At 43.9% G+C, this 22,517-nt stretch overlaps 1 long non-coding RNA gene across 2 annotated transcripts in view; it reads right to left on the bottom strand.

The window, feature by feature from the left end:
• Positions 1–2,242: 2,242 nt before the first annotated feature.
• The window catches only part of LOC143785806 (uncharacterized), a 73,402-nt gene continuing 53,127 nt past the window's right edge, over positions 2,243–22,517 (bottom strand). For both annotated transcript variants that reach the window (XR_013218089.1, XR_013218088.1), the window contains 2 exons: positions 20,595–20,674; positions 2,243–2,254 (listed from right to left, as the gene is read on the bottom strand). This is a non-coding gene — a long non-coding RNA (uncharacterized LOC143785806). The remainder of the gene's footprint in view (positions 2,255–20,594; positions 20,675–22,517) is intronic.

Raw genomic sequence — 22,517 nt, 5'->3', positions numbered from 1 at the left:
AAAATGAATCTATTAATCCTCGTACAGGTATGCCTCCCCCATCTATCTGTGCCAAGTCGACCACGTTTCCCCCTCTGTCACTCTGTCCTCAAGTTGAGATATTCACGAATTTAGTGACTGCAGATTTTAAAAGGATTGGCAACAAAAACAAGAAAGATAATCTCACACAAGGTCAGAGAAAGGCTCTGCGAGAAATACGTGACCTGCAGGATGTGGTGATAAAACCATCAGATAAAGGGGGGAACGTGGTCATATGGCCTACGGAGAAATATGAAAAAGAGGCTTTTAAACAATTGCGCAATAAGGAGACGTACATTTTGCTTTCCCATGATCCCCTACCTAAATTTATGAGAGAATTGATGGAAATTCTTGAGGAATCCCTATATCAGGGAACCATTAATAAAAAAACGTTTCAAGGGCTGGTGGTGGAATGCCCTGTTCTGCCCACGTTCTATTTCCTCCCCAAGGTCCACAAGGACCCAATAAACCCCCCGTGACGTCCGATCGTCTCTGGCATGGGAGGGCTATGTGACCCAGTATGTAGATACATAGACCATTATCTAAAGTCTCAGGTCGAGACTTTGCCCTCCTATGTCAGGGACACGTCGGACGTCCTGCGGAGACTGGACGGTCTTTCCTTGGAGCCAGACATGGTATTGGTGACAGCGGACATCGAGACACTCTACACCTCAATCCAACATGAGGATGGGATTGAGGCAGTGACTTTCTTTTTAGAATCCAGTAACATCGAACCTGATGTGGTGGACCTGGTGTTGAGGCTCTTGCGGTTCATCCTGACACACAATTGCTTTACCTTTAAGGACCGATACTACCTCCAGAATCGCGGGACCGCGATGGGGGCGGCGTGTGCGCCTTCGTATGCTAATTTATTTTTGGGATATTGGGAAAGAATGATATTTGGAGACGCACACTCCGCCCCCCAAGTACTGGGGTGGTATCGGTACATAGATGATATTTTGTTTATTTGGCAGGGGTCTATTGATAATTTACATCAGTTTATGCAGGATTTGAACCGTAACAGCCTCAACATCAGGCTCACCTATAATTTTGGTAGGGTAAATATTCCTTTTCTTGATGTCATGCTGCAGATCCTGGATGATGGCTCCATAGGAACAGACGTCTTCAGAAAAGAAACCTCAGCTAATACATTGCTTCATGCCTCCTCAGCTCATAATAGCTCAACAATTGGAGCTATACCTATAGGACAATTTTTGAGAATGAGGAGGATATGTTCTACTGAGGAAGCATTTACAAAACAGTCCGTGGACCTTGGGGAGAGATTTAGAACACGTGGGTACAGCAACAGAAGTATAAAAAGAGGATTCGTTCGGGCCAAAAACCAGAAAAGATGTGATCTTCTATCACAGATACCCAAAACTAAGAAGAGGGATGGTGAGGTGGTTAGATATATATCCACATATAACCACCAATGGGGACAAATGAGGAACATCTTGAGACGACATTGGCCCATTTTAAAGACCGAACCAGTTCTGGCCAAGTGTCTCTCGGAGGAACCCCTTATGACGGCTAGGAGAGCCAAAAATCTGAGAGACATCTTGGTCAAGAGCCACTACGTTAAAAAAACTCCATCTATTTTTGGTAGTGGGAAAAGAAAATGGGGTTTTTTCCCATGTGGTGACTGCTTGGCGTGCAGAAACCACGTAAGGACATTGTCATTTGCCTCTGTGGAGGGCAGAGAATTTAAAATCACAGACTACATCTCATGTAGTACCACATTTGTGATCTACATGGCCAAATGTACTTGTGGATTATCTTATGTCGGATTGACGTCACGCGAACTGAGGGTTAGAACCCGGGAACACATTAGAGACATTATGGCGGCCAAGGAGGCAACTGACGATGTTCCTCTCAAATCCATACCTAGGCACTTCAAGCAGTACCACGGGTGTAACCCTAAAGAGTTAAAAGTATTTGGAATTGATCATGTGAGGGGAGGAGTTAGGGGAGGAGATCTTAAGAAAAAACTTGCGCAATTGGAATGTCGCTGGATAAGCATATTAGGTACCATGGCCCCACACGGGCTTAATGAACAACTAAGCTTCGCTCCTTTTCTATAAATTTATAATTCTAGGTCACCAAAATCTCTTATATCTGGATTTTAATTTGTGTGTCTTTTTATCTATTTTTAGTACCTGTAATGCCTGTATCCATCTTTATTGTCTGTTCATCTGGGCCTGTATTGGACATCTGGACATCCGGACAGCTGTGTTGCCTAGAGAATTTATACACCGAAAGAGAACATCATGAGTTATGGACGATAGACCTAAATATTCCAAGAATAAATCTAGAACATCAGATGACAGCTTGGGCCAAGACCCGTATAATTGTTCTGTTTGGCTTATTACTTTTCTTTTTTAAAATTTTCCTTTCTTCTTTTTTCTTTGGTTCCCTTAACGGGTGGTTTTTTGTTGAGGTGTTATTAGTGGACCATGACGTGAGCGGTGCTACTATAACTACATATGAACAATTAGGGGTTAGCCCCCTGTTACACACTCTTTGCTTTATTAACGGAGACCGTGGATAGCGTTGCTCCGTTCACGTCATGGTTCCAGTTGACACAAGAGATTTTATTTATTTATATTAATAATCTGCGGTTTGGTATAATCTTGCAGTATATATTTCACGATATGTGAGTATAGTCACGAATTATGCACTTTATATTCATACAAAATTCATTGAACATATTTGTGAAGAGTTACATGGCTATGCACTTTATATTTATCTATATATTAATTACGTGAGCACTAATTCTGATTATAGTGGTTAGTTGCATTAATTCCTTATTCTACTTTAGTGTTTCCCTTTTATTATTTTCTTCATCTATTTGGCACGGTCACTTTAGTTTCACTGCCATTACTAATAATACGTTACGTGTCTTGGTTGCCCTTAGCTCTTCCCGTGGGTAAAATGGCCGCTGGTGTATGCGCGCATGCGCGCCGCACTCTGGTCTGCCGACCATCATCCACCTGCGCTCCCCAGCGGCGGAACAGGAAACGACGTCTTGAGGATTTTCCTCTGCCTGTTCGCAGCGCCGTGAGCGCCGGGGATGATGGGTGCGGCGTTCCGGAGGTAACGGTGCGCATGCGCCAATCAAATAACGCTATGGCCGCAACAGCTGTAGGTGGTCCATAAAAGGCAGTCCATGATAGACACACAATCACGTCCCCCCGAGGAAGCTCACGCGAAACGCGCGTCAAAAAAGGGGCCGCCGGACACACACTGACACCAATGAGATTGGGGTAAGATTGGCAACGATATTTGATTAGCACTTATTCCTACTGCTGGCTTTAGAGCAGTGATATTAATGAAAGGAGTGGCACATGCCGTTTTGTTGGTAGCACTATGCACTTTAAACCATGTAACATGCTCCATTGAACTATCAATAGGCCTAGAGTAGGTAGCTGTGTTTGCCTTTTTTATACCCCAGGTGATACCTGTGGTGTGTTCTGTCCGCCGCACATGCATTATACGTACACTTTGTCTGTTATGTTTGTAATATATGTGATTTAATTATGCTTAATAAAATTTGCTATTTTTTACTTATGATTCATTGGGTATTTATACTCCGTAGTTTCTCTATAGGATTTATGTATTAGTGGAGTTTCCCTGTTATCCTTTATGTCTTTTGCGGAGCTTACTTCCGTACGGAGCTCTGCAAATGACATGCATCAGTGGTTGTTGTATTTGTTCATGAATCTTAACGGTTTTCATTCCTGTGCCCCTTCTGTTCCTGAGATATGGCCTGTTTCCCCGCTTAGTCAACTGGGCATGGTTCTCGTTAGACTTTCATACAGGAAAGTTAATGATCACTCCCACTTGCCTAACAAGAATAGATTTACATACAGATAAGGGGACCATAGCTCAAAACACACAGATGCAGAAACAAAAGAAAAACACCATTTTCAGGAGAACAGCAGGTAAAAAATATATATATTTATTCAAAGTTCTAGATCCTGTTTAATTTCAGATAGTACCACAATGGATATCTTGAATTCCTTTCCATTGGCAGGGTTTCTAATAATTATTTGAATAGTTTTTATTCTCATCAAAACCTTTTTTTCTTTTGTGTTTCTTAAGCGAGTCGTCTATCGTTTCTGATCAGCTACTGGCAGATCTCGTACTGCATTTTTTAAGAAATGTCACAGAAGAAGAGATAAAGGCTGAGATTGAAAGAATGAAAGAGGAAAAACGAAGGAAGGCAGAGGAAGCCAGGTAACATTGTCCTTATACCATGTGACAGTATTCGAGCGTTTAAGAAATGACAATATCTGATCTTACAAATTTTACAACAGGAGGATTCAAGAAAGTTTTTTGGCACAAGGGGCGTGGCCAGCATCGGAAGGAGCAGGACACGTTCTCCACGAGCTCCTCTGCAAACGGCTCTTATCTAAGCCATCCACTCATCTAACGGCCCTAATCTACCACCCTGAAGGCATCAGCTGCCTACCCCAAGACGAAGGAGCCGACCCCTGGCTATATTGTACCCGGGCGACCGTGTCTGGCGCACAGCCGCACACCTTAAGCCTGCAGGCCTAGCTGGGCCTAATTGGCGCCGGATCCTCCTGTTTTCCTCTGCTGGGCGCGGCGTCTCTCGCCCCCTCTGGGTCCGAAATCTGCACCGGACGTTCTCACAAGGCCGGGCGACGCATCGGATGCTCCCTGGGGGCCCCGGCACCGGAAGAGACACACCGGGCTCGGGCGGGTGAGTGGCCGGCCGGCCCGCAGGTGACGCCACCTTCACTGAGCTACTCGGGGGTTTTGAACCGCCCCCCTCCTGGACGAACTCCCGACTGCGACCCCCACCTGGTACCGCGCTCTCCGGTTCCCATTATACTGCGGTGGACGCCTCTGGAGGGCCGAGAACGGGAGAGGACCGTCCAGCTGGGGGCCGCCGGACACACACTGACACCAATGAGATTGGGGTAAGATTGGCAACGATATTTGATTAGCACTTATTCCTACTGCTGGCTTTAGAGCAGTGATATTAATGAAAGGAGTGGCACATGCCGTTTTGTTGGTAGCACTATGCACTTTAAACCATGTAACATGCTCCATTGAACTATCAATAGGCCTAGAGTAGGTAGCTGTGTTTGCCTTTTTTATACCCCAGGTGATACCTGTGGTGTGTTCTGTCCGCCGCACATGCATTATACGTACACTTTCTCTGTTATGTTTGTAATATATGTGATTTAATTATGCTTAATAAAATTTGCTATTTTTTACTTATGATTCATTGGGTATTTATACTCCGTAGTTTCTCTATAGGATTTATGTATTAGTGGAGTTTCCCTGTTATCCTTTATGTCTTTTGCGGAGCTTACTTCCGTACGGAGCTCTGCAAATGACATGCATCAGTGGTTGTTGTATTTAGTGCTTTTCTGTGTTTTCACAGCTATCTGCACTGGTGAAATGGACTTCAAAGCACGTGAAAAAAAGTGGCTTGTTCAACTTGATAAAGTGTTTAACGTTGATACGTGTGCGGTTTTAGATTCCAGATCAAGAGATTTGACCGAATTGACTAATAAATTTAAGGAGCTGCTACAGAAAAAAACACGGCTATGGTGGAATAAGTCCTTTTTGGAACGTTATATAACCTGTGGACTAATTCCGAGAGGATTAAGAATACAAGTATTCCCTTCCTTCAATATAGACAACGATTCTTTTAAAAATGATTGGGAGGAAGTGGCAGCGAATTGTTCCAAAGGTTTTATGACCCTCCTCATTAAAAATAACGAATTAACCATCAGTGACCTGGATAAAGAACTAGAAGAAATTCAGGAGGAAATTAATAAGATTCTCACCCCAGAGACTAATATGTCTTTTAAAAATGAACTTGATATTGATATCCAGAAATGGGAGAAAGAAATTGTATCTTTGAAAACTAAAAAATACCAGCGTGATGTCTCTGATACCAAAAATAACAGAGTATATAGATGGAGAAGTAATGTACATAATAGGAGAGCGACCTCAAGAGCTAGATCAGTCTCATTTTCGTCAGTGTCGTCTATTGAGGAAAAAAAAGACGAAAAAGGAAGTACAGGACCTGAGAGAAGTGATAGTTATAAAGATCGGTGGCAGAAGGTCACCAGATATGGTAATAAGAGAAAAACACCCATTTCTCCTCAGAAAGACAAGAGACCCAAGAACGCCACACTTGAGGTAATAAATCTATCACAACATATCTTGACAGAAACTCAGTGTGAGGTTCTGGGTCTTGGTCTCTCATTTTCCCCTTGCAATAATTATGATTACTTTACAGCATTAAAAGATTTGAATTTATTTTCACGAAAACTTATTTTGAAAAAACTCCACTCCCGATCTACATCAGAGGGGACTCAGGTGTCTGAACAAGAGGCTATCGCTATATTGGAAGAACTGGAAAATGAATCTATTAATCCTCGTACAGGTATGCCTCCCCCATCTATCTGTGCCAAGTCGACCACGTTTCCCCCTCTGTCACTCTGTCCTCAAGTTGAGATATTCACGAATTTAGTGACTGCAGATTTTAAAAGGATTGGCAACAAAAACAAGAAAGATAATCTCACACAAGGTCAGAGAAAGGCTCTGCGAGAAATACGTGACCTGCAGGATGTGGTGATAAAACCATCAGATAAAGGGGGGAACGTGGTCATATGGCCTACGGAGAAATATGAAAAAGAGGCTTTTAAACAATTGCGCAATAAGGAGACGTACATTTTGCTTTCCCATGATCCCCTACCTAAATTTATGAGAGAATTGATGGAAATTCTTGAGGAATCCCTATATCAGGGAACCATTAATAAAAAAACGTTTCAAGGGCTGGTGGTGGAATGCCCTGTTCTGCCCACGTTCTATCTCCTCCCCAAGGTCCACAAGGACCCAATAAACCCCCCGTGACGTCCGATCGTCTCTGGCATGGGAGGGCTATGTGACCCAGTATGTAGATACATAGACCATTGTCATGATCTCTGCAGGCAGAGATCATAGCAAGCCTATAGAGGGACAAGCTCTCGGAAGATGGAACTATACTGACCATGAACTAAGCCTGCCGCGCTACTAGAAATAGCCAGGTAGCATTTCCTATTTATTGCTAGATGCCCAGCTCTGGCCTAAGACCTAAATAGCTAGCAGAGGGAAATATAAGACCTGGCTCACCTCTAGAGAAATATTCCAAAGAAGACAGTAGCCCCCCACATATAATGACGGTGAGTTCAGATGAAACAACAAACGCAGCAGGAAAATAGTCTTAGCAAATTTGAGGTCCGCTTACTAGATAGCAGAAGACAGATAGTATACTTTCATGGTCAGCAGAAAAACACTAACAAAACACCATCCAGAGATTACCTTAAACTCTGGCATTAACTCATAACGCCAGAGTAGCAATCCCTGATCAACGAGAGCTTTCCAGACACAGTAACAAAACTTCAGCTGTGAACTGGAACAAATAGGCAAAACGAAACATGGACAAAAGTCCAACTTATCTAGTAGTTGTCAGAAGCAGGAACAAGCACTGAGAGGCATCAGATAACATTGTTGACCGGCAAGAAACCACCAGAGAAATGAGCTTAAATAGCGACACCCACTACTGATGGAACCAGGTGAAACAGGAAAGAGGATGACAAGTCCAATTCCACAAGCGGCCACCGGGGGAGCCCAGAATCCAAATTCACAACAGTACCCCCCCCTCAAGGAGGGGGCACCGAACCCTCACCAGATCCACCAGGGCGACCAGGATGAGCCCTATGGAAGGCACGAACAAGATCAGAAGCATGAACATCAGATGCATTGACCCAAGAATTATCCTCCTGGCCGTAACCCTTCCAGTTGACCAGATACTGGAGTCTCCGTCTGGAAACACGAGAGTCCAAAATTTTCTCCACAACGTACTCCAACTCACCCTCAACCAACACCGGAGCAGGAGGCTCAACTGAAGGTACAACAGGTACCTCATACCTGCGCAATAACGACCGATGAAAAACGTTATGAATGGAAAAGGACGCAGGGAGGTCCAAACGGAAAGAAACAGGATTAAGAATCTCCAATATTCTATAAGGGCCGATGAACCGACACGACGATGACGGTTGGCAAAACGCTGAGTCTTCTCCTGGGACAACTTCAAATTGTCCATAACCTGCCCCCAGATGTGATGCAATCTCTCCACCACCGCATCCACTCCAGGACAATCCGAGGATTCCACCTGACCGGAGGAAAATCGAGGGTGAAACCCCGAATTACAGAAAAACGGGGACACCAAGGTGGAAGAGCTGGCCCGATTATTGAGGGCGAACTCTGCCAATGGCAAAAAAGCAACCCAATCATCCTGGTCAGCAGAGACAAAACACCTCAGATATGTCTCCAGGGTCTGATTAGTCCGCTCGGTCTGGCCATTAGTCTGAGGGTGAAAAGCAGATGAAAAAGACAAATCTATGCCCATCCTAGCACAGAATGCCCGCCAAAATCTAGACACAAATTGGGTACCTCTGTCAGAAACAATATTCTCAGGAATACCGTGCAATCGGACAACATTCTGAAAAAACAGAGGAACCAACTCAGAAGAAGAAGGCAACTTGGGCAGAGGAACCAAATGGACCATTTTAGAGAAACGGTCACAGACCACCCAGATGACAGACATCTTCTGGGAAACAGGCAGATCTGAAATAAAATCCATCGAGATGTGTGTCCAAGGCCTCTTAGGAATAGGCAAGGGCAACAGCAGTCCGCTAGCCCGAGAACTACAAGACTTGGCCCGAGCACAAATGTCACATGACTGCACAAAGACTCGCACATCTCGTGACAGGGAAGGCCACCAGAAGGATCTTGCCACCAAATCCCTGGTACCAAAAATTCCGGGATGACCTGCCAATGCAGAAGAATGTACCTCAGAGATGACTCTACTGGTCCAATCATCCGGAACAAACAGTCTATCAGGCGGACAACGATCCGGTCTATCCGCCTGAAACTCTTGCAAGGACCGCCGCAGATCAGGAGAAACGGCCGACAAAATTACTCCCTCCCTAAGGATACCTGTGGGTTCAGCATTACCAGGAGAGTCCGGGTCAAAACTCCTAGAAAGGGCATCTGCCTTAACATTCTTAGAACCCGGTAGGTATGACACCACAAAATTAAAGCGAGAAAAAAATAAAGACCAGCGCGCCTGTCTAGGATTCAGGCGCCTGGCAGTCTCAAGATAAATCAAATTTTTGTGGTCAGTCAATACCACCACCTGATGCTTAGCCCCCTCTAGCCAATGGCGCCACTCCTCAAACGCCCACTTCATGGCCAAAAGCTCCCTATTCCCAACATCATAATTCCGCTCTGCGGGCGAAAATTTGCGAGAAAAGAAGGCACAAGGCCTAATGACGGAGCAGTCGGAACCTTTCTGCGACAACACTGCCCCAGCTCCGATCTCCGAAGCGTCAACCTCAACCTGAAAAGGCAGATTCACATCAGGCTGACGTAACACAGGGGCAGAGGCAAAACGGTGCTTAAGCTCCTGAAAGGCCTCTACAGCATGAGGGGACCAATTAGCAACATCAGCGCCATGTCTGGTCAAATCAGTCAGTGGTTTAACGACATCCGAAAAACCAGCAATAAATCGGCGGTAAAAGTTGGCAAAGCCCAAAAATCTCTGAAGACCCTTAAGAGAGGAGGGCTGAGTCCAGTCACAAATAGCTTGCACCTTGACGGGATCCATCTCAATGGAAGAGGGAGAAAAAATATACCCCAAAAAGGAAATTTTCTGGACCCCAAAAACGCACTTAGACCCCTTCACACATAAAGAATTAGACCGCAGAACCTGAAAAACTCTCCTGACCTGCTGGACATGAGAGTCCCAGTCATCAGAAAAAATCAGAATATCATCCAGATATATTATCATAAATTTATCCAGAAAATCGCGGAAAATATCATGCATAAAAGACTGGAAAACTGAAGGGGCATTAGAAAGACCAAAAGGCATGACCAAATACTCAAAGTGGCCCTCGGGCGTATTAAATGCGGTCTTCCACTCATCCCCCTGCCTGATCCGCACCAAATTATACGCCCCACGAAGATCAATTTTAGAGAACCACTTAGCACCCTCTATACGAGCAAACAAATCAGTAAGCAATGGCAATGGGTATTGGTACTTAACAGTGATCTTATTCAGAAGCCGATAATCAATACATGGTCTCAAAGAGCCGTCCTTTTTTGAGACAAAGAAAAACCCAGCTCCCAAGGGAGAAGAAGATGGACGAATATGTCCCCTTTCCAAAGACTCCTTTATATATTCCCGCATAGCAGCATGTTCCGGCACAGACAGATTAAACAAACGACCCTTTGGATATTTGCAACCCGGTATCAAATCTATGGCACAATCGCACTCACGGTGCGGAGGTAACGACCCAAGCTTGGGTTCGTCAAAGACGTCTTGATAATCAGAGAGGAACTCAGGGACTTCAGAGGGAATGGACGACGAAATAGAAACCAAAGGTAAGTCCCCATGAATACCCTTACATCCCCAGCTCAACACAGACATTGCTCTCCAGTCCAAGACTGGATTGTGAGACTGCAACCATGGCAATCCCAGTACCAAATCGTCATGTAAATTATACAGCACCAGGAAACGAATAATCTCCTGGTGATCCGGATTGATACGCATGGTTACTTGTGTCCAGTATTGTGGTTTATTATTAGCCAATGGGGTGGAGTCAATCCCCCTCAGAGGAATAAGAGTCTCCAAAGGCTCTAAATCAAAACCACAACGATTGGCAAAGGACCAATCCATAAGACTCAGAGCGGCGCCAGAGTCAACATAGGCGTCCGTGGCAATGGATGACAAAGAGCAAATCAGGGTTACAGACAAAATAAACTTAGACTGAATGGTGCCAATGGAAACAGACTTATCAAGCTTCTTTGTACGCCTAGAGCATGCTGATATAACATGAGTAGAATCCCCACAATAGAAGCACAATCCATTCTTCCGTCTAAAATTCTGTCGCTCGCTCCTGGACAGAATTCTATCACACTGCATACTTTCTGGCGTCTTTTCCATAGACACCGCCAGATGGTGCACCGGTTTGCGCTCCCGCAGACGCCTATCAATCTGAATAGCCATTGTCATGGACTCATTCAGACCTGCAGGCACAGGGAACCCCACCATAACATCCTTAACGGCATCAGAGAGACCTTCTCTGAAAGTTGCCGCCAAGGCGCACTCATTCCACTGAGTAAGCACAGACCATTTACGGAATTTTTGGCAGTAAACCTCAGCTTCGTCTTGCCCCTGAGATAGTGCCATCAAAGTTTTTTCTGCCTGAAGTTCCAAATGAGGTTCCTCATAAAGCAAGCCCAAGGCCAGAAAAAACGCATCCACATCGCGCAACGCAGGATCCCCTGCTGGCAATGAGAAGGCCCAATCTTGAGGGTCACCCCTGAGCAAGGAAATCACAATCCTAACCTGCTGAGCAGGGTCTCCAGCTGAACGAGACTTCAGGGACAAATAAAGCTTACAATTATTTCGGAAATTCTGGAAGCTAGCTCTATTCCCTGTGAAGAACTCCGGCAAAGGAATTCTCGGCTCAGATACTGGAGCATGTACCACAAAATCTTGTAAATTTTGTACTTTCGTGATGAGATTATTCAAACCCGCAGTTACACTCTGAAGATCCATTATTGTCAGGTGCACACAGAGCCATACAGAGATTAGGAGGAGAGAGAGAAAAAAAAAACTGCAGCAAGGCAAACTGGAGGAAAAAAAAAAAAAATTCCAGCAGACTTCTTATAACTCTCCTTTCTCAACCTGGGTCTTTAACACTTTATTGGCCGGTCAAACTGTCATGATCTCTGCAGGCAGAGATCATAGCAAGCCTATAGAGGGACAAGCTCTCGGAAGATGGAACTATACTGACCATGAACTAAGCCTGCCGCGCAACTAGAAATAGCCAGGTAGCATTTCCTATTTATTGCTAGATGCCCAGCTCTGGCCTAAGACCTAAATAGCTAGCAGAGGGAAATATAAGACCTGGCTCACCTCTAGAGAAATATTCCAAAGAAGACAGTAGCCCCCCACATATAATGACGGTGAGTTCAGATGAAACAACAAACGCAGCAGGAAAATAGTCTTAGCAAATTTGAGGTCCGCTTACTAGATAGCAGAAGACAGATAGTATACTTTCATGGTCAGCAGAAAAACACTAACAAAACACCATCCAGAGATTACCTTAAACTCTGGCATTAACTCATAACGCCAGAGTAGCAATCCCTGATCAACGAGAGCTTTCCAGACACAGTAACAAAACTTCAGCTGTGAACTGGAACAAATAGGCAAAACGAAACATGGACAAAAGTCCAACTTATCTAGTAGTTGTCAGAAGCAGGAACAAGCACTGAGAGGCATCAGATAACATTGTTGACCGGCAAGAAACCACCAGAGAAATGAGCTTAAATAGCGACACCCACTACTGATGGAACCAGGTGAAACAGGAAAGAGGATGACAAGTCCAATTCCACAAGCGGCCACCGGGGGAGCCCAGAATCCAAATTCACAACAGACCATTATCTAAAGTCTCAGGTCGAGACTTTGCCCTCCTATGTCAGGGACACGTCGGACGTCCTGCGGAGACTGGACGGTCTTTCCTTGGAGCCAGACATGGTATTGGTGACAGCGGACATCGAGACACTCTACACCTCAATCCAACATGAGGATGGGATTGAGGCAGTGACTTTCTTTTTAGAATCCAGTAACATCGAACCTGATGTGGTGGACCTGGTGTTGAGGCTCTTGCGGTTCATCCTGACACACAATTGCTTTACCTTTAAGGACCGATACTACCTCCAGAATCGCGGGACCGCGATGGGGGCGGCGTGTGCGCCTTCGTATGCTAATTTATTTTTGGGATATTGGGAAAGAATGATATTTGGAGACGCACACTCCGCCCCCCAAGTACTGGGGTGGTATCGGTACATAGATGATATTTTGTTTATTTGGCAGGGGTCTATTGATAATTTACATCAGTTTATGCAGGATTTGAACCGTAACAGCCTCAACATCAGGCTCACCTATAATTTTGGTAGGGTAAATATTCCTTTTCTTGATGTCATGCTGCAGATCCTGGATGATGGCTCCATAGGAACAGACGTCTTCAGAAAAGAAACCTCAGCTAATACATTGCTTCATGCCTCCTCAGCTCATAATAGCTCAACAATTGGAGCTATACCTATAGGACAATTTTTGAGAATGAGGAGGATATGTTCTACTGAGGAAGCATTTACAAAACAGTCCGTGGACCTTGGGGAGAGATTTAGAACACGTGGGTACAGCAACAGAAGTATAAAAAGAGGATTCGTTCGGGCCAAAAACCAGAAAAGATGTGATCTTCTATCACAGATACCCAAAACTAAGAAGAGGGATGGTGAGGTGGTTAGATATATATCCACATATAACCACCAATGGGGACAAATGAGGAACATCTTGAGACGACATTGGCCCATTTTAAAGACCGAACCAGTTCTGGCCAAGTGTCTCTCGGAGGAACCCCTTATGACGGCTAGGAGAGCCAAAAATCTGAGAGACATCTTGGTCAAGAGCCACTACGTTAAAAAAACTCCATCTATTTTTGGTAGTGGGAAAAGAAAATGGGGTTTTTTCCCATGTGGTGACTGCTTGGCGTGCAGAAACCACGTAAGGACATTGTCATTTGCCTCTGTGGAGGGCAGAGAATTTAAAATCACAGACTACATCTCATGTAGTACCACATTTGTGATCTACATGGCCAAATGTACTTGTGGATTATCTTATGTCGGATTGACGTCACGCGAACTGAGGGTTAGAACCCGGGAACACATTAGAGACATTATGGCGGCCAAGGAGGCAACTGACGATGTTCCTCTCAAATCCATACCTAGGCACTTCAAGCAGTACCACGGGTGTAACCCTAAAGAGTTAAAAGTATTTGGAATTGATCATGTGAGGGGAGGAGTTAGGGGAGGAGATCTTAAGAAAAAACTTGCGCAATTGGAATGTCGCTGGATAAGCATATTAGGTACCATGGCCCCACACGGGCTTAATGAACAACTAAGCTTCGCTCCTTTTCTATAAATTTATAATTCTAGGTCACCAAAATCTCTTATATCTGGATTTTAATTTGTGTGTCTTTTTATCTATTTTTAGTACCTGTAATGCCTGTATCCATCTTTATTGTCTGTTCATCTGGGCCTGTATTGGACATCTGGACATCCGGACAGCTGTGTTGCCTAGAGAATTTATACACCGAAAGAGAACATCATGAGTTATGGACGATAGACCTAAATATTCCAAGAATAAATCTAGAACATCAGATGACAGCTTGGGCCAAGACCCGTATAATTGTTCTGTTTGGCTTATTACTTTTCTTTTTTAAAATTTTCCTTTCTTCTTTTTTCTTTGGTTCCCTTAACGGGTGGTTTTTTGTTGAGGTGTTATTAGTGGACCATGACGTGAGCGGTGCTACTATAACTACATATGAACAATTAGGGGTTAGCCCCCTGTTACACACTCTTTGCTTTATTAACGGAGACCGTGGATAGCGTTGCTCCGTTCACGTCATGGTTCCAGTTGACACAAGAGATTTTATTTATTTATATTAATAATCTGCGGTTTGGTATAATCTTGCAGTATATATTTCACGATATGTGAGTATAGTCACGAATTATGCACTTTATATTCATACAAAATTCATTGAACATATTTGTGAAGAGTTACATGGCTATGCACTTTATATTTATCTATATATTAATTACGTGAGCACTAATTCTGATTATAGTGGTTAGTTGCATTAATTCCTTATTCTACTTTAGTGTTTCCCTTTTATTATTTTCTTCATCTATTTGGCACGGTCACTTTAGTTTCACTGCCATTACTAATAATACGTTACGTGTCTTGGTTGCCCTTAGCTCTTCCCGTGGGTAAAATGGCCGCTGGTGTATGCGCGCATGCGCGCCGCACTCTGGTCTGCCGACCATCATCCACCTGCGCTCCCCAGCGGCGGAACAGGAAACGACGTCTTGAGGATTTTCCTCTGCCTGTTCGCAGCGCCGTGAGCGCCGGGGATGATGGGTGCGGCGTTCCGGAGGTAACGGTGCGCATGCGCCAATCAAATAACGCTATGGCCGCAACAGCTGTAGGTGGTCCATAAAAGGCAGTCCATGATAGACACACAATCACGTCCCCCCGAGGAAGCTCACGCGAAACGCGCGTCAAAAAAGGGGCCGCCGGACACACACTGACACCAATGAGATTGGGGTAAGATTGGCAACGATATTTGATTAGCACTTATTCCTACTGCTGGCTTTAGAGCAGTGATATTAATGAAAGGAGTGGCACATGCCGTTTTGTTGGTAGCACTATGCACTTTAAACCATGTAACATGCTCCATTGAACTATCAATAGGCCTAGAGTAGGTAGCTGTGTTTGCCTTTTTTATACCCCAGGTGATACCTGTGGTGTGTTCTGTCCGCCGCACATGCATTATACGTACACTTTGTCTGTTATGTTTGTAATATATGTGATTTAATTATGCTTAATAAAATTTGCTATTTTTTACTTATGATTCATTGGGTATTTATACTCCGTAGTTTCTCTATAGGATTTATGTATTAGTGGAGTTTCCCTGTTATCCTTTATGTCTTTTGCGGAGCTTACTTCCGTACGGAGCTCTGCAAATGACATGCATCAGTGGTTGTTGTATTTGTTCATGAATCTTAACGGTTTTCATTCCTGTGCCCCTTCTGTTCCTGAGATATGGCCTGTTTCCCCGCTTAGTCAACTGGGCATGGTTCTCGTTAGACTTTCATACAGGAAAGTTAATGATCACTCCCACTTGCCTAACAAGAATAGATTTACATACAGATAAGGGGACCATAGCTCAAAACACACAGATGCAGAAACAAAAGAAAAACACCATTTTCAGGAGAACAGCAGGTAAAAAATATATATATTTATTCAAAGTTCTAGATCCTGTTTAATTTCAGATAGTACCACAATGGATATCTTGAATTCCTTTCCATTGGCAGGGTTTCTAATAATTATTTGAATAGTTTTTATTCTCATCAAAACCTTTTTTTCTTTTGTGTTTCTTAAGCGAGTCGTCTATCGTTTCTGATCAGCTACTGGCAGATCTCGTACTGCATTTTTTAAGAAATGTCACAGAAGAAGAGATAAAGGCTGAGATTGAAAGAATGAAAGAGGAAAAACGAAGGAAGGCAGAGGAAGCCAGGTAACATTGTCCTTATACCATGTGACAGTATTCGAGCGTTTAAGAAATGACAATATCTGATCTTACAAATTTTACAACAGGAGGATTCAAGAAAGTTTTTTGGCACAAGGGGCGTGGCCAGCATCGGAAGGAGCAGGACACGTTCTCCACGAGCTCCTCTGCAAACGGCTCTTATCTAAGCCATCCACTCATCTAACGGCCCTAATCTACCACCCTGAAGGCATCAGCTGCCTACCCCAAGACGAAGGAGCCGACCCCTGGCTATATTGTACCCGGGCGACCGTGTCTGGCGCACAGCCGCACACCTTAAGCCTGCAGGCCTAGCTGGGCCTAATTGGCGCCGGATCCTCCTGTTTTCCTCTGCTGGGCGCGGCGTCTCTCGCCCCCTCTGGGTCCGAAATCTGCACCGGACGTTCTCACAAGGCCGGGCGACGCATCGGATGCTCCCTGGGGGCCCCGGCACCGGAAGAGACACACCGGGCTCGGGCGGGTGAGTGGCCGGCCGGCCCGCAGGTGACGCCACCTTCACTGAGCTACTCGGGGGTTTTGAACCGCCCCCCTCCTGGACGAACTCCCGACTGCGACCCCCACCTGGTACCGCGCTCTCCGGTTCCCATTATACTGCGGTGGACGCCTCTGGAGGGCCGAGAACGGGAGAGGACCGTCCAGCTGGGGGCCGCCGGACACACACTGACACCAATGAGATTGGGGTAAGATTGGCAACGATATTTGATTAGCACTTATTCCTACTGCTGGCTTTAGAGCAGTGATATTAATGAAAGGAGTGGCACATGCCGTTTTGTTGGTAGCACTATGCACTTTAAACCATGTAACATGCTCCATTGAACTATCAATAGGCCTAGAGTAGGTAGCTGTGTTTGCCTTTTTTATACCCCAGGTGATACCTGTGGTGTGTTCTGTCCGCCGCACATGCATTATACGTACACTTTCTCTGTTATGTTTGTAATATATGTGATTTAATTATGCTTAATAAAATTTGCTATTTTTTACTTATGATTCATTGGGTATTTATACTCCGTAGTTTCTCTATAGGATTTATGTATTAGTGGAGTTTCCCTGTTATCCTTTATGTCTTTTGCGGAGCTTACTTCCGTACGGAGCTCTGCAAATGACATGCATCAGTGGTTGTTGTATTTAGTGCTTTTCTGTGTTTTCACAGCTATCTGCACTGGTGAAATGGACTTCAAAGCACGTGAAAAAAAGTGGCTTGTTCAACTTGATAAAGTGTTTAACGTTGATACGTGTGCGGTTTTAGATTCCAGATCAAGAGATTTGACCGAATTGACTAATAAATTTAAGGAGCTGCTACAGAAAAAAACACGGCTATGGTGGAATAAGTCCTTTTTGGAACGTTATATAACCTGTGGACTAATTCCGAGAGGATTAAGAATACAAGTATTCCCTTCCTTCAATATAGACAACGATTCTTTTAAAAATGATTGGGAGGAAGTGGCAGCGAATTGTTCCAAAGGTTTTATGACCCTCCTCATTAAAAATAACGAATTAACCATCAGTGACCTGGATAAAGAACTAGAAGAAATTCAGGAGGAAATTAATAAGATTCTCACCCCAGAGACTAATATGTCTTTTAAAAATGAACTTGATATTGATATCCAGAAATGGGAGAAAGAAATTGTATCTTTGAAAACTAAAAAATACCAGCGTGATGTCTCTGATACCAAAAATAACAGAGTATATAGATGGAGAAGTAATGTACATAATAGGAGAGCGACCTCAAGAGCTAGATCAGTCTCATTTTCGTCAGTGTCGTCTATTGAGGAAAAAAAAGACGAAAAAGGAAGTACAGGACCTGAGAGAAGTGATAGTTATAAAGATCGGTGGCAGAAGGTCACCAGATATGGTAATAAGAGAAAAACACCCATTTCTCCTCAGAAAGACAAGAGACCCAAGAACGCCACACTTGAGGTAATAAATCTATCACAACATATCTTGACAGAAACTCAGTGTGAGGTTCTGGGTCTTGGTCTCTCATTTTCCCCTTGCAATAATTATGATTACTTTACAGCATTAAAAGATTTGAATTTATTTTCACGAAAACTTATTTTGAAAAAACTCCACTCCCGATCTACATCAGAGGGGACTCAGGTGTCTGAACAAGAGGCTATCGCTATATTGGAAGAACTGGAAAATGAATCTATTAATCCTCGTACAGGTATGCCTCCCCCATCTATCTGTGCCAAGTCGACCACGTTTCCCCCTCTGTCACTCTGTCCTCAAGTTGAGATATTCACGAATTTAGTGACTGCAGATTTTAAAAGGATTGGCAACAAAAACAAGAAAGATAATCTCACACAAGGTCAGAGAAAGGCTCTGCGAGAAATACGTGACCTGCAGGATGTGGTGATAAAACCATCAGATAAAGGGGGGAACGTGGTCATATGGCCTACGGAGAAATATGAAAAAGAGGCTTTTAAACAATTGCGCAATAAGGAGACGTACATTTTGCTTTCCCATGATCCCCTACCTAAATTTATGAGAGAATTGATGGAAATTCTTGAGGAATCCCTATATCAGGGAACCATTAATAAAAAAACGTTTCAAGGGCTGGTGGTGGAATGCCCTGTTCTGCCCATGTTCTATCTCCTCCCCAAGGTCCACAAGGACCCAATAAACCCCCCGTGACGTCCGATCGTCTCTGGCATGGGAGGGCTATGTGACCCAGTATGTAGATACATAGACCATTATCTAAAGTCTCAGGTCGAGACTTTGCCCTCCTATGTCAGGGACACGTCGGACGTCCTGCGGAGACTGGACGGTCTTTCCTTGGAGCCAGACATGGTATTGGTGACAGCGGACATCGAGACACTCTACACCTCAATCCAACATGAGGATGGGATTGAGGCAGTGACTTTCTTTTTAGAATCCAGTAACATCGAACCTGATGTGGTGGACCTGGTGTTGAGGCTCTTGCGGTTCATCCTGACACACAATTGCTTTACCTTTAAGGACCGATACTACCTCCAGAATCGCGGGACCGCGATGGGGGCGGCGTGTGCGCCTTCGTATGCTAATTTATTTTTGGGATATTGGGAAAGAATGATATTTGGAGACGCACACTCCGCCCCCCAAGTACTGGGGTGGTATCGGTACATAGATGATATTTTGTTTATTTGGCAGGGGTCTATTGATAATTTACATCAGTTTATGCAGGATTTGAACCGTAACAGCCTCAACATCAGGCTCACCTATAATTTTGGTAGGGTAAATATTCCTTTTCTTGATGTCATGCTGCAGATCCTGGATGATGGCTCCATAGGAACAGACGTCTTCAGAAAAGAAACCTCAGCTAATACATTGCTTCATGCCTCCTCAGCTCATAATAGCTCAACAATTGGAGCTATACCTATAGGACAATTTTTGAGAATGAGGAGGATATGTTCTACTGAGGAAGCATTTACAAAACAGTCCGTGGACCTTGGGGAGAGATTTAGAACACGTGGGTACAGCAACAGAAGTATAAAAAGAGGATTCGTTCGGGCCAAAAACCAGAAAAGATGTGATCTTCTATCACAGATACCCAAAACTAAGAAGAGGGATGGTGAGGTGGTTAGATATATATCCACATATAACCACCAATGGGGACAAATGAGGAACATCTTGAGACGACATTGGCCCATTTTAAAGACCGAACCAGTTCTGGCCAAGTGTCTCTCGGAGGAACCCCTTATGACGGCTAGGAGAGCCAAAAATCTGAGAGACATCTTGGTCAAGAGCCACTACGTTAAAAAAACTCCATCTATTTTTGGTAGTGGGAAAAGAAAATGGGGTTTTTTCCCATGTGGTGACTGCTTGGCGTGCAGAAACCACGTAAGGACATTGTCATTTGCCTCTGTGGAGGGCAGAGAATTTAAAATCACAGACTACATCTCATGTAGTACCACATTTGTGATCTACATGGCCAAATGTACTTGTGGATTATCTTATGTCGGATTGACGTCACGCGAACTGAGGGTTAGAACCCGGGAACACATTAGAGACATTATGGCGGCCAAGGAGGCAACTGACGATGTTCCTCTCAAATCCATACCTAGGCACTTCAAGCAGTACCACGGGTGTAACCCTAAAGAGTTAAAAGTATTTGGAATTGATCATGTGAGGGGAGGAGTTAGGGGAGGAGATCTTAAGAAAAAACTTGCGCAATTGGAATGTCGCTGGATAAGCATATTAGGTACCATGGCCCCACACGGGCTTAATGAACAACTAAGCTTCGCTCCTTTTCTATAAATTTATAATTCTAGGTCACCAAAATCTCTTATATCTGGATTTTAATTTGTGTGTCTTTTTATCTATTTTTAGTACCTGTAATGCCTGTATCCATCTTTATTGTCTGTTCATCTGGGCCTGTATTGGACATCTGGACATCCGGACAGCTGTGTTGCCTAGAGAATTTATACACCGAAAGAGAACATCATGAGTTATGGACGATAGACCTAAATATTCCAAGAATAAATCTAGAACATCAGATGACAGCTTGGGCCAAGACCCGTATAATTGTTCTGTTTGGCTTATTACTTTTCTTTTTTTAAATTTTCCTTTCTTCTTTTTTCTTTGGTTCCCTTAACGGGTGGTTTTTTGTTGAGGTGTTATTAGTGGACCATGACGTGAGCGGTGCTACTATAACTACATATGAACAATTAGGGGTTAGCCCCCTGTTACACACTCTTTGCTTTATTAACGGAGACCGTGGATAGCGTTGCTCCGTTCACGTCATGGTTCCAGTTGACACAAGAGATTTTATTTATTTATATTAATAATCTGCGGTTTGGTATAATCTTGCAGTATATATTTCACGATATGTGAGTATAGTCACGAATTATGCACTTTATATTCATACAAAATTCATTGAACATATTTGTGAAGAGTTACATGGCTATGCACTTTATATTTATCTATATATTAATTACGTGAGCACTAATTCTGATTATAGTGGTTAGTTGCATTAATTCCTTATTCTACTTTAGTGTTTCCCTTTTATTATTTTCTTCATCTATTTGGCACGGTCACTTTAGTTTCACTGCCATTACTAATAATACGTTACGTGTCTTGGTTGCCCTTAGCTCTTCCCGTGGGTAAAATGGCCGCTGGTGTATGCGCGCATGCGCGCCGCACTCTGGTCTGCCGACCATCATCCACCTGCGCTCCCCAGCGGCGGAACAGGAAACGACGTCTTGAGGATTTTCCTCTGCCTGTTCGCAGCGCCGTGAGCGCCGGGGATGATGGGTGCGGCGTTCCGGAGGTAACGGTGCGCATGCGCCAATCAAATAACGCTATGGCCGCAACAGCTGTAGGTGGTCCATAAAAGGCAGTCCATGATAGACACACAATCACGTCCCCCCGAGGAAGCTCACGCGAAACGCGCGTCAAAAAAGGGGCCGCCGGACACACACTGACACCAATGAGATTGGGGTAAGATTGGCAACGATATTTGATTAGCACTTATTCCTACTGCTGGCTTTAGAGCAGTGATATTAATGAAAGGAGTGGCACATGCCGTTTTGTTGGTAGCACTATGCACTTTAAACCATGTAACATGCTCCATTGAACTATCAATAGGCCTAGAGTAGGTAGCTGTGTTTGCCTTTTTTATACCCCAGGTGATACCTGTGGTGTGTTCTGTCCGCCGCACATGCATTATACGTACACTTTGTCTGTTATGTTTGTAATATATGTGATTTAATTATGCTTAATAAAATTTGCTATTTTTTACTTATGATTCATTGGGTATTTATACTCCGTAGTTTCTCTATAGGATTTATGTATTAGTGGAGTTTCCCTGTTATCCTTTATGTCTTTTGCGGAGCTTACTTCCGTACGGAGCTCTGCAAATGACATGCATCAGTGGTTGTTGTATTTGTTCATGAATCTTAACGGTTTTCATTCCTGTGCCCCTTCTGTTCCTGAGATATGGCCTCTGTTTCCCCGCTTAGTCAACTGGGCATGGTTCTCGTTAGACTTTCATACAGGAAAGTTAATGATCACTCCCACTTGCCTAACAAGAATAGATTTACATACAGATAAGGGGACCATAGCTCAAAACACACAGATGCAGAAACAAAAGAAAAACACCATTTTCAGGAGAACAGCAGGTAAAAAATATATATATTTATTCAAAGTTCTAGATCCTGTTTAATTTCAGATAGTACCACAATGGATATCTTGAATTCCTTTCCATTGGCAGGGTTTCTAATAATTATTTGAATAGTTTTTATTCTCATCAAAACC

Source organism: Ranitomeya variabilis, chromosome 7, assembly GCF_051348905.1.
Source record: "Ranitomeya variabilis isolate aRanVar5 chromosome 7, aRanVar5.hap1, whole genome shotgun sequence".
Lineage (NCBI taxonomy): Eukaryota > Metazoa > Chordata > Amphibia > Anura > Dendrobatidae > Ranitomeya > Ranitomeya variabilis.
This window is presented reverse-complemented; position numbering and strand designations above follow the sequence as displayed.